Source organism: Bactrocera oleae, chromosome 3 (assembly GCF_042242935.1).
Source record: "Bactrocera oleae isolate idBacOlea1 chromosome 3, idBacOlea1, whole genome shotgun sequence".
In the NCBI taxonomy this organism is placed as follows: domain Eukaryota; kingdom Metazoa; phylum Arthropoda; class Insecta; order Diptera; family Tephritidae; genus Bactrocera; species Bactrocera oleae.
Genome location: NC_091537.1, coordinates 15,817,867 through 15,830,770, shown reverse-complemented (window position 1 = coordinate 15,830,770; position 12,904 = coordinate 15,817,867). Strand labels below are relative to the sequence as shown.

General features: G+C 35.4%; 1 protein-coding gene across 3 annotated transcripts in view; it reads right to left on the bottom strand.

Annotated features, from left to right (window-relative positions):
• Positions 1–12,904, bottom strand: part of aop (anterior open) — a 66,584-nt gene that overhangs the window by 8,272 nt on the left and 45,408 nt on the right. The window contains exon 1 of one of the 3 annotated variants that reach the window (XM_036366934.2): positions 9,498–9,998. The exons of the other annotated variants lie outside the window; for them this stretch is intronic. The gene's annotated coding sequence lies outside the window, so the exon portion shown is untranslated. Of the gene's footprint in view, positions 1–9,497; positions 9,999–12,904 lie in introns of those variants that run through there. 3 annotated transcript variants of the gene reach the window in all.

The window sequence follows — 12,904 nt, the reverse complement described above, 5'->3', positions numbered from 1 at the left end:
CATTTGTCCCAGAGTAAATTGTCAATGTCGAGCCCTTATAGAGTGCTCTGTACTGACCTAACCTCTTAAGTCCACATATTAACATGTTATGGAGATTAGTTGCTGCTGAAGTGTTTGCTCTCAGTGAAAACAGATAGAGCTTGATAGTTATCATATTCAAAGAGAAGTCTGCTTCCCTGCATGGAACCGCAAGTTAGGTTAGGTTAAGTTATACTGGCCGACTGTCAGGAATGCCAGATGAAGATTCAGTTTAATTTGAGCTGAAGTATTCGTCACACAGGACGTCAATGCTTTTTTCGAACTTTAAGAGCGATTCGATATCTAATTTTGATACTTCAGCTAGTCGCTTAAATTACGAAGCTCCTAGATAACCAAGACGAGTTTTAGATAATGTAAAGTATGATGTCGTGCCAGCAGTTTAAAAAAAAAAAATTGCTACATTTTTAGGCGTATCTCTCAGTGAAAGTCTAAAATTTCATTAGCTGGAAATTAGTACGGACATTTAGAAACTTGCTCGCCTCTGTTAGGCATTAATTTTTGTTTCGTGGGCACATTGTCCACCGTTAAATATCAAACCACCGCGTACCCAGACTCTTCGTGTCTAAACTTCCAGCGTCCGACCTTGAGCAGATAAGAAACCTTCTGAAGCCTAGCACACAGCCCTAATCTAACTCACCCACTGTATGTCAATGCTTGTCGTTTAACTTTGCAGCACACATGCAAGTTTCAACATAAAAAAGCAGCAACAACAACAAAACCGAATTGCTAACTCATATAAAACGACGATGCTGACGATGACGACAATAACTTGGATGTTATTGTTGCTGTCGATACTAACTAGTGCTGCGACTGATGCTGCTGCAAAAGCAAATAAAAAGCAGAAACAACCAAAACCAACAAAAAAAAAACGACTGACGATGACGGCTATTACGATCAGGCTACCTTGCGAAACTCGATTCGACATCTAAAACGTCGCAATGTGCCAACAACACAGCAACGTCCGTTGTTGCTGCCTTTCAGATGCAGTCGCTGTGGCAGTGGCAGTGGCTGTTGTTGGCGGCAACAGGGTATGTTTGTATGTGTGTTCGCCCAGACGCCGCAAACGGAAGTGTGCATACCAGGCAAAATGACAAGCAACAACAACAATGATGGCAACAAAAATCAAATAAACTTGTTTCACACAATGCAACCGCAAGCGGCCAACAAAAACGACTACATGCATATGTAGGTACATAATTTATGGTCTTAAATATGTATGTATACATGTATGTTTGCATGCATTGTATACATGCAAGTTTGTATGTTTGCAATGGTAGCAATCAAACAGTGCACAAGTTGGAGGAAGCGCTCGCGAGACGATCAGCGAGTTAAAGGAAGACCGATCGTATCCGCTAGTGGGTAAACAGAGCACGGATAGGCTACATACATACATACATACAAACATAAATATGTACATATATATTTATGTGTAGAGCCATGTGAGAAAACCAGCGAGCGGAGACGGCAAGCAGCTGTGGCAGTGGGGAACTGGGTGAGCGAGCATATGAGCAGCGGATGGAGTGGAAGAGGCTACATAAACACAAAATAAATGTACATGTGTGTCTGTATATAATTATACCCTGAAGTGGGTATAACAAGTTAGTCACGAAAACTCAGGAGGAAACATCGAGGGCCTTATAAAGTATATATATATATATAAAGGATCAGCGTGAGGAGCTGAGGCGATTCAGCCTTGTCTTTGGGTCTATTTTGAGATATCAATCTGAAATTTCGCACAAGTTTCTTCCCAATAAGTTGCTCATTTGTCGGTATCGCCGAAATCGGACCACTCTAGCACATAGCTGACATGCAAATTGACCGATCCAAATCATGATAACGGTATTTTATACCTTAATATGCTGTAAGAAATGCACTTGTGATGTGGGTTTTGTAGCTTCAGTGCGGCCAAAGTTAATGTTTTTTCTTGTTATGTTTGTATGTATGTTTGTGGCCATAGTGAAGTGACCTAAACAAAGCAGCAAGTAAGACAGTCAAAACTGCTGATGCAACACCCTGTTTTTCCAATACTTTGCTTTTTTCAGGCAAACACCCTACAGTCACACATATACATACCTATGCACACACAAATCCACTTATAATTCTCAGCCGCTCTTATGACAGATTGTTTATATTTTTTCTTGCTTATTTATCGAAACTTTTTCACTTCCTCGTTCCTCGAGCGAATACACAATATATTTACGTCTTCTGTATGTATACATACATATATGGCTGAGCACAGATAGGGAAAAGATATTTTTACTTTGAGGGGGTCTGTATATACATAATACATATATATACATATATATGATCTGCTTGCGCATGTGTGCGTGTGTGTCTGTAAACTACAGACGATCATTTGCCGCTGCCCGTTCAACCATTACGTCCTACACCACTATGGGTCTATCCGCCTGTCTTTACATACCTACGGGCACAGCTCACCCGCTAACTTTGTGAAGTATTCCTCTAGTGGCTATTGTTATTGTTGTTGCTCTTTACGAGTGTATGTTCATTTGTAGCTGCTGTAGATAATGTGTGGATGGTTGGAATGTGGTTGCTGTTGCCGCTGCCGCTAATGTTACTTGTGCTTTTGTTGTTGCTGTTGTGGCTTTGATTGCTGCGAGAAATGCACTGTCTTCAATTTCCAAGGAAACGTATGTACGTAAGTGCGTATTTGTGTATGCATAAAACGAAAAAGACGTAAAGCCGGATGCGACGAGAGAACAAATGAGGGCAGCTTGCCGGCACGGAGACGCATAAAGTGGGAAGAGGGCTCGACGGTGAGACCCAGCGAGCAATCGGGTGGAGAACTGATCGAGAACACTCCATAGAAATTACCTTAGTTTAGGGTATAATATTTATGTTAAGAATAAAAGCAAAGAACATATGATGAGAGAACAACTGAGGGTAAAAAGTACATGAGTACTTAATATAGAGCCATAAGTAAGCCAAATATTGACCTTACCATTGTGTTGTTAAAGATCTGCTCTCTCCATAGATCGACAGTTATAGTAGAATTTCTTTAAGAGACCACTTCGGTTATTAGAATATTGTGAGAGATTAAAATCCAAAAAACTTATAATATGCCTTAAATTCTTCCAAGATTTTTAAAATCATGAACCATTTCGAAAATACCGAAAAAACAAAGTTTCTTCCGACAGACTAATGATAGACAACGGTATTCTTGAATATTTTTAAAAAGTTACTTCAACCCAAGCATTCTCTACACAGCGTCACAAATTCGAATTAGCTCTTGATAATACTAAAGATTTTGGTTTACAGGACTATAATTCAATCTAAACAAGATAACTGGTCTAGTGACAGGACCACAATCCAAAAAGTTGTCTTGTTCGTAAACTAAAATTTCCAATCAGGCATACAACAATATTCGAAAAGGTTAAGGAACAATAACAACAAGAAAAAGCGTTGGCGATAATGCAACCTTCGCAAAAAAAGTGTACATATAAGAACTTGATATATACATATATCCTATAGTATTTTCTTTATCTTCTAGTCTAGGAAATCTATAGATGGACATGAGAAAATCGACTTAGCTCGTCACGCTTATCATTTAGGTATATAAACTTTATAGGTCCACCGTTAATTCCTTCTGGGTGTTAAAAACTACGTGGCAAATAATATATTACAAAAAATATATTACACATGCACCAGAAATCATCAAAAACTAAGCTGTGTTGATCTCCACGACGAAGAGATAGCTTATAAAGTGCGCCTTTGAATGGCTTAAATGGATCACCCGTTCAATTAAGTACATCCAGGAAGACATTTCTCAAAATATGGCAATGCACGCCCCACAAAGAATAAATAATCGCCGGCAGTTAAGCGGTGTTGCACAAATGAACTTGACGATCGGTTGGTTGGTTCGTTTGAACGCATGGTTGTATAAACGCTCTAATGAGCGCACTCAAAAGAGGAGTGTAACCGGCGGACCCGGATGACGACGCTGCAGACGGAAGAGAAAATGATCGAGAAAAAAAAACAAGCGTTTGGAGAAGAAGCAGTGCCATAAAACGAAGCATAAATAATTACAATAAGAGGCAAACAAATTTACACGCGTATGCTGGAAGACAAAGTAGCATACATACATACATATATACATCCATATGTATGTACATACATAAGTGATTGTTCGAAAAAGTTGAAGAGCAAAGATTCTAAAACGCTGCCATTGTCAACGTGCGCTGTTGGCTTTGAAGCCAGCGCACAAGCTAAGCTTTGTTGTGGCGCGCACTCCGGGAGGGGGTTCAAAACAAATTCACTTACATACAAACATACATACGTATATATGTATATTGGTGGATGGGCACGGCGCGTCGAGAAAAAATGCCAACGGAGAATCTCTCAGCGCGCAAACGTCGCATCATCACTTGGCATCGTGCTACTTACAGATATCTTTATATACTTTTTGTATGTGTGTAGGTATGTGGGTATATTTGGACTGTGCGCATCACATCATATCGGGAAGGAATGTAGATGATGAAACCGGTTTGAGCGGAAACTACACGCAAATTAAAAAATACGTCTGTGGGTACGTTTATATGTTTGTATGTATGAAAAAATAAATGATCAAAACCATCAGCGACATACAGAATGGCCAGCATGTGGAGAGATGTATGGGCACAAGCATTATAAACACACATAGCGACACACACAAATCTTATTGTACTTTGTGGGACGTGTGGGCTTGCTACCGCAACGCGTTCGCATTGAGATCGCACAGAAGTCGAAGTCGCCGTAGAAGTCTAAGTCGACGACGCTGTTGATGAGACTGACGGCGCTATGTTGTTGCTGTTGTTGGTGTTGCTGCCGTCCCGGCTGTTATTGTTGACAACAAGCACTTGTATGTGCATAGCTGTGTGCATATATATATATGAACATATGCTTGTGTGTGTGTAAATTTCGAGTGAAGCGTTTGTGCGGTTGAGCGCTGCGTACAAATACACAAACCAATTGTTTTGAAATCTCGTTCCATGTATATATGTATATATGTATGTATGTATCAAGTATGTGCATATGTATGTACATATGGTATATATGCAGATTTTGTAGAGTCGCTCACTTGGAATTTTGTGCAGGAACCTCCAACAGCGTAAACGGGAACGGACAAGGAATGTTTACACTCTACCGTATACAAACACGCACCAACACATATATCCACATATCCTTATGTACCTATATACAAACATACATATAACATGCCATTGTATTTATTTATATACTACTACTTTAGCACATGTGCGCACACCTTACACTTCTGCCGCGCAATCTGTAGATCGGTTGTATTGAACCCAGCACGCAGATCAACATTGCCGCTTCCTTTTCCTCAATTTGTTCTTTGAAACTATTTCTACATATGCTGCAGCTTTTTCTTCCCTTTCACCCATAGCTGCATAAAGATCTCTGCACGACTGTTTGGCATTTTTGAAATCTCGAAAACGCTGCGGGGTGGAAATTGAGTTGGAATAATTGTGACAGGTTGTCGAGTGTTTCCCAAGGGTGGTTGGAAATAAATTAGTTCCTGTTATGAAGAAGGTGTTTCGAAATATTTCACAATCATAACACACATGTATGTACATATTATATATGTATTCAAGTTAGAAGGTTTTTTTTTGTAGGTATTTGAGAAAATTAACAAAAAACTTCAGTTTTAGCAAGTTATCTGAAGAATAAAAAATCTCTAATCGATTTTCATATTTAATAAATCTTTGGAATGTTATATTTGGCATTAAATTCTAAACTGGTAAATGAAGAAAGAGAAATAATATATAATTCTGAAAATGAATTATAATGATATTTTAACTGACGGGTATTTAGTATATTCATTGTTATATATTAAATTGATTTTTGTTTTCTTCCGCGATATATTTCAATTATTTTATTGATTTTATAATACATTTTTACTCTACTCTAAATTATTCCCAATTATGGCAAACACTTGAGATCTTGGTTATTCTGAATAGATTTCTCACATTTAAGAAGGGATGGCGAAAATTCTGGCATGAGAGTTAAAAGTAAGTTTTAGATGAGAAACTGTTAAGAATTCGTCTTCCATTTAAGTAAAATAATTGAATGTCAAATATGCCTCAAATCGGCATCAAACAGAAAGTTTAATAAGAAAAACTTCTTTAATTGAAGTTGTAATACCCTTCACAAATACAAAAGATTTCTTACATGAAATTTGATCGGTTAGTTAGTATGCTAGTTATATGCTATAGTGACTCGATTTGAACAATTTATGAAGATATCTCATCAAATGAAAAAGGTTTCTATACAAACACTTGATTTTGATTGTTCAGTTTTTTTGGCAGTTATATGAGCACTTTCTTGGTTAGAAATGGACGGGTGCAAAATTTCAGACCGATATCTCAAAAACTGAGGAACATAGCTAAATCGATTCAGCTCGTCATACCGATCATTTATATATATATACTTTATAGGGTCCCTGATGTTTCCTTATGGGCATAATGGCTTAATATACCCTGCTCAGGGTATAATAAATAAAATTTTAAATCCTTTCACTGCTTGTTGAGCTGTTGTTAAGAACTGACGGTTAAGGGTTGAGATAGTTATTTATAACCGAATATGAGTCGAGTTGATCAATATTTTTGGACAAAGAAAGAGTGGCTTAACTTATAGCTTCAGATTTTCCTTTAGGAGTGCATTTGGGTAGACACTGCCCTAAATTAATGCTAATTGTTATGCCCATTAAGTTAAGCACAGTAATTTAACTAAGATTGTTCTCATTTAATATCCGGATTTTTGATTTTTTCGTAACGAAATGAAAACTACTAAGACCTAATAATTTAGCTGTCACCACATAATATTTTTTATTAAAAAAAAATAAAATTATAGCATATTTTTAGCTTTTAGACAAATAAATATATAATCAAGCGTATTTGAACTAATAATTATTGCTAAAAACCGTTACATTTCAATAAAAATTCGCAGTGCTGAACATTGTAGTTCCGCCCCAAAGCCAAGTATGGTCACCACTCCGCGGTGCAACAACACGCTATCTACTGGGCCCTACTATAAAATGAGAGTGAAAGCTATATATAGACATTACATATACTTAGTATGTATGTATGTATATATATATTATACTCGTATACATAGACTTGATGTTTACTATCAACTATTTTACGCTATCTTAAGCGCTTAACAATCGTTTATTTTTATAAACAGTTCTTTTCTTTTGCCTTTTTTTTAACCAAGATAATGCCAAAAGTACTACAAACTCGCACATATTTACATAGGTATGTATTGTGTGCACGTAAAAAGTGGGTAAGAAATAGGTTTACTGCTCTGATAAGAGTTCTACGTTTAACTGTATGCATGTGTTCGCACTCTTTGTTTTCGCTTGGAACCGCTGAAGTAGACTTCCGATCGTTAGATAAGCATATAATAAAAGCTGAGAAATTAATTTATAATGGAACAATATTAATACTATACAACATTTTTGACATGGGTACCTACATATATGTAGGTAAATAACTTACTATTTCGCGGATGTGATTGCTATCTAGCCTGTTTTTGAAGTAAATATGTAAATAGTATAAATATTAGTATTTGCATATACTATTTGCAGATATATAAATATGCATGACTACTTGTCTAATGCTATATACTAATTTCTATATACGCTTTGAACTTGAAAATGTGTGACCAAATAAACTTGAAGGACATTCAACGTTTAAAAAATGATTTGACACTCCTTGACTTTTCTTAAATATGGTAGGAGTAGCTAACATAGCTATTTCTCTACTTTTTCCCTTCTTTATACATTTTAAAACAATAATAAATTTATTTTCAAGTAATTTCAATCCAAGGCAGTGAACACCTAATTAATACGGTATTATCTTTTACTACTCTATATCAATCTGATCTGATTAAATCATTTAAGTTCATTTACCATATATCAGTTGATTGTTCGATTTGTCAGTTGCTCAGATTTGGGGAAGCTAAGGGCTTCAAATATCATAATCAGTTTATTATCTTTTCTATTAAAACAATTTCCAAAGGTATTTTTGTCTAAGAAATATATCGTTGTCTTAGTTGGATACACTTTTAATACCACGAAGTTTGAAACACCCAGAAGGACTTGTCGAAGACTCTTAAATTATGAATGATCAGAGTGACGAGTTGAGTCGATTTGGTTATTTGGTCTGTGTGAGTATACTACAAGAAGCTGCTTATTTGTCGGTAACGCAGATATCGAACCGCTATAACATATAATTGCCATACAAACTGGTCGATCAAAACCAAGTCCTTGTATGGAAAACTTTTTATTTTGACAAGATATCTTCTCGAACTCGGCATATATTATTATACAAGACAGCGCTACAATTTCCAAAGATATTGTTCAGATCACAATACAAGAGTATATAACTGGCATTCTTTTTATACCCTTTTCAGCCATAAGAATTGCACCTATAAAGGTTATTATAGCTTCGGTGCAGCCGAAGTCAACGATTTTTGTTTTTTTTGTTTTTCATTAGAAATCGGGATCGCACGTAATCGCTTTGCTTTAACTTTATTAATGTACTCAGAGACTTTGACAACACGAGCGTAGTTTCTTATTGTATTCAACTTTTCAAACTATAAAAACAATTAATCGAATCAGTAGATAAGACATCAACTTGAATATAATTGATTTTATAAATTAAAAGTATTTCCTCTTCAAACTGCCAGTCATATAAATTATTGAAACATTTATAATTTAAAAATTTTTGGACAAAATTTCTATTTAAGAGAATGTTAACTTTTTCATATTAAACTTTAGAATGTATTAGAATAGTATAAAGAACGTTTAAGCAAGCCGCATAATGGAACTTAGAAGATCAAATCATCTAAGGTAGTATAGCACTTTAACTTATAATACGCCATTTTTTATGCCATATTCTAGTATCGCTGAATAATTCGTTAATGTGATCGCCGCCGCTTTGTTCATTGCTGCACTATGTGTTCAGCCTTATCATCACTGCTGCGTATATTTGAATTTTTGGCGTGAAAGCAGCATTTCATTTGGCTGTGCTGGTTGTTTAACGCTTCAATTTAGATAATAAGTATACGAATTATCGGTAATAAAATCACGATTAATGATATAACCGATGCCGTTAAATGGAATTTTCTTCATTACTGAAAGTACTTTCAGAGGCGCAGTGGCAAACAAATTAGATCAAGCTATAGATTTCGGCATATCGCAAGCAAAAAAAAAAAACAAAAAAAAAACATAATATCAAATTCTCAGTTATAATTATTAAAATATTTGATTGGCCTGCTTTCTTTAGAATTTCTTTATGTATACAATGCGGTATTCGATAGTAATATTTATAAGCGCTCACATATGTATGTATGTATGTGCAGGTATGTCTATTTGCCAATATTAAAATTTGTATTATTATAGCTAATAATTAACACCGCACGATCGTTAGCTTTACCTTAAATTCCGCTCAACGACGTTGTGTATGCAAATATGTATATGTGTGTGCGTTTGTTTGTTGTATGTCGACAACAATCGCTCAAAATATCCACAATTTATTATCCAATATGAATTTAAGCATTTGTTCAGGTTCTCATTTTGTAATTAAACAGTATTAACACAAACAGAACAGTGTATATTTATACTTATTATTAATATTGTTGTTGTTGTTGCTTTTTTTTGGAAAGCCCACATTAACACTTTATGTATAGTATACTTAAGTATTTACTTAGGTACGTGTGTACATTTTCACAAATATTTCTACACTATCGCGGAGGTACCGCGTGTATTTTTTTGCAAAAAAATTAATATATATGTATGTATATTGTATACATATGTAAATATTTTCATTAGATATGCACGAACACTTTTTCGCAAATCAGCTAAACACGTATTACGACGGCACTGAATTTTATTTTAATATTTTAGTTTTAATATTAATTATTTTATTTATTTATTTTTTAATTAATTTCTTTATTTTGAGCTTCTATTTTTATTTTATTTTCAATTTTGTTTACTTTTTGTTAATGATTTTTATTTTTAATTTTAAGTTTTATTGATTTTAATTTTGGTTGTTACTATTTTAAATTTTTTAATTTTTACTATTATTTTTTATTTAAAATCTATTTTTATAATTTATTATTATTTTTCATTTTTCAATGATTAATAACTCGCAACACTCAACTATTTAGCCAAAAAATTAAGCACTGGTATGTATTTCCGCTTTCCGCTGACGAAAATACTCGTATTAATGTTAAACTAATTGCAAGAAATAAAGCATTTTTACACAACCGACGCACGATACGAAGACACAGACGTGTTGTATATCCGCACGCCACGAAGGAACAGGAACTAATATCGAACTAAATAAACGAGCATGAGTATAGCAAATGAGTAACGCGGCGGCGGTGCAAAGCGACTGCGCCAACAACGATAACGACAGCGCCAATGAGTGCGGCAGCAGCAGCAGTGACGGCAATAGCAGTGGCTATAGCGGCTGCGACGGATACAATAAGCCGGTGTTGCGACGGCGCACTTGCGTTGACTGCCAATGAGTCGACGAGCGGAGTATGCCCAGCATCTGTGGATTATACTGACGAACAAACGAACACACACAGTCGCACGCGTACAAGTGAAACGCGCACAATATTCAAGCGTATAGGATGGCGGTGAGTAGTGTGTCTGTCTCGGAAAGTCGTAAAGATCTCTTTAGCAGGTAGACAACACTCCAAACACCAGACGCATGGAAGTCAGTGAAAGATGTGGAAGCAAAAAATCCAGCATATTGCTAGATCTACCTGCTGGAAGTATACCACACTGGGGGTGCATTTTGAAAATGCCGCAGCATGTTGAAGATCGAAACAGCAGCAGCAGCAGCAGCATAAGACGCACTCTTTTTTATACACACACATACATATGTATACATATATCCGAGTGTATTTGACTGCGCGCGAGTCTGTGTGCGAGGTTCTTAAATCTCGTCATCTGATACGTTTCACTTAAACAACAACATTCCATTGCTTTATGGCTTTCTTTATGCTTATGGGTTCTTTTTCGGTTTTGAAAGATTCCTCACGGAAAGTAAGTGCGAGCATTTATGAAGTATAATAGTAATCTGTGTGTTGTTAATATTGTACATAATCTACATACATACATGTGCTGTGTGAACTTAAAACCCGTATATATTTTCGAGCACCGATATTTCGGGAGTGGAGCAAAGTTCGAGCCCAAAGCCAGCGCTCAGAAAGATAGGAAATATGTCCTTCTGTATTCTTGAGTTCCGAAAAACTGGTAACAGTAAACTAGAAACCTCGACTCGTTAGCAGTGAGCAAGCAAACTAACAGTAAATTATTGCCTACTTTTAGGGTGGCAAGCCATGATAAATTGATTTTTCTACATTACAACCAATGACTATATGACAGAGTAAAGTACTTGAAGAATATAGTAATTAAAAACAAAATTGAAAAACCCTAATTTGTAAAATATAAGAGAGCGAATCTTGAATTAATTGAAAGAAGGTAGCAGAGAAACCTGTATTTTTTAAAATATAAGAGAGTGGTGAATCGAACAAACAACTGGTAATAGTTTTACCATATAAAATTAGCATAATCAAATAGAGATAGCAAAGAAACCGGTTACGCCAATATATAATGATATCGACATATTCTTTTTTTATCGATTTCGGCTGGATAACTTTGTTGTTGCTTTCACAAATAATTTTACGAAAAAACAGAGGACAAACATTATGAGTAGAGAGAGGCAAATGAGAAATCAGTCTGAGCTGGCTTAAGGTATTTATTAGTTCCTGCAAGCATATAGCAGATACCAATTATCTTTTTAGGATGCTTAATATGAAAACTTATTTTTAAAAAATAACCCTAACCTTAAAATTTACATTATTATCGATAACGATTGTGAAAGAATTTTATATAACTAAAGCAATAATAAATTTAAATAAACTATTAGTTGGAGTACACAAAATGAATACCGAAATTTCGGGATTCCGATAATCCCGAAAAAACAATAAATAAGTTGTATGTGTCTACATACATGCATACATAAATCCAACGTGTGCGTGCAAATATGCGTTAATGGGCATTTCATGCACACACACACACACGAACAAATATACATACATAAACGGATGTTGAGTATATGTATGTATGATTGCTGTTGCTCCTGCTGCACCGCTGTTGTTGATATTGAAATATGATCGCATCGTGCGCATGTTGCTGCAGTGAGCTGTTGCTCTACAAGTCACCCCTAATCTCTTCTAAAGAAAGATTGTAAAAAGTGAAATGCCGAAAAAGGAGAAAGAAGTAAATAATAAAGGAAGACTTCAGCGCGGGAATATTTTTATGAGCATATAGGTTATACGTAGTATGTATGTATGTATGTTCATATACTATATAAGAACTTCCTTTTTCCAAGCTGTTTTTTTTGGAGTTTTTGGAAAAGATCGTAGCGCAGGTTTGGTTTTACAAAATGTTTTTTTGTAGCAATGTGTATGTATGTATGCATTTTAACCTCAGCTATATGTTGAAACCTTTCAATGCACATAACGGTATCCAACTGCGTTTTAAAGCACCTTTAGCTATCTAAGTATGTGAGTAATTATCGAATATTATGCCATAAATATCCTTCATATAGTTTAGTGCTTAGTAAAATATTGGACAAATCACATATTTAGGCACATACGTGATCTGCGTGTGCTATTTATCTTGTTTAGATGACTAAAAGACACTTGCTGCAACAAATGAGGTTTGATAAGAAGTACGATTGGGATGATACCGAAATACGAAGAAGGCAATATAGAGCAAAGGTTTTCCCAACTAACAAAATATTTAAATTCTCGACTTGGATTT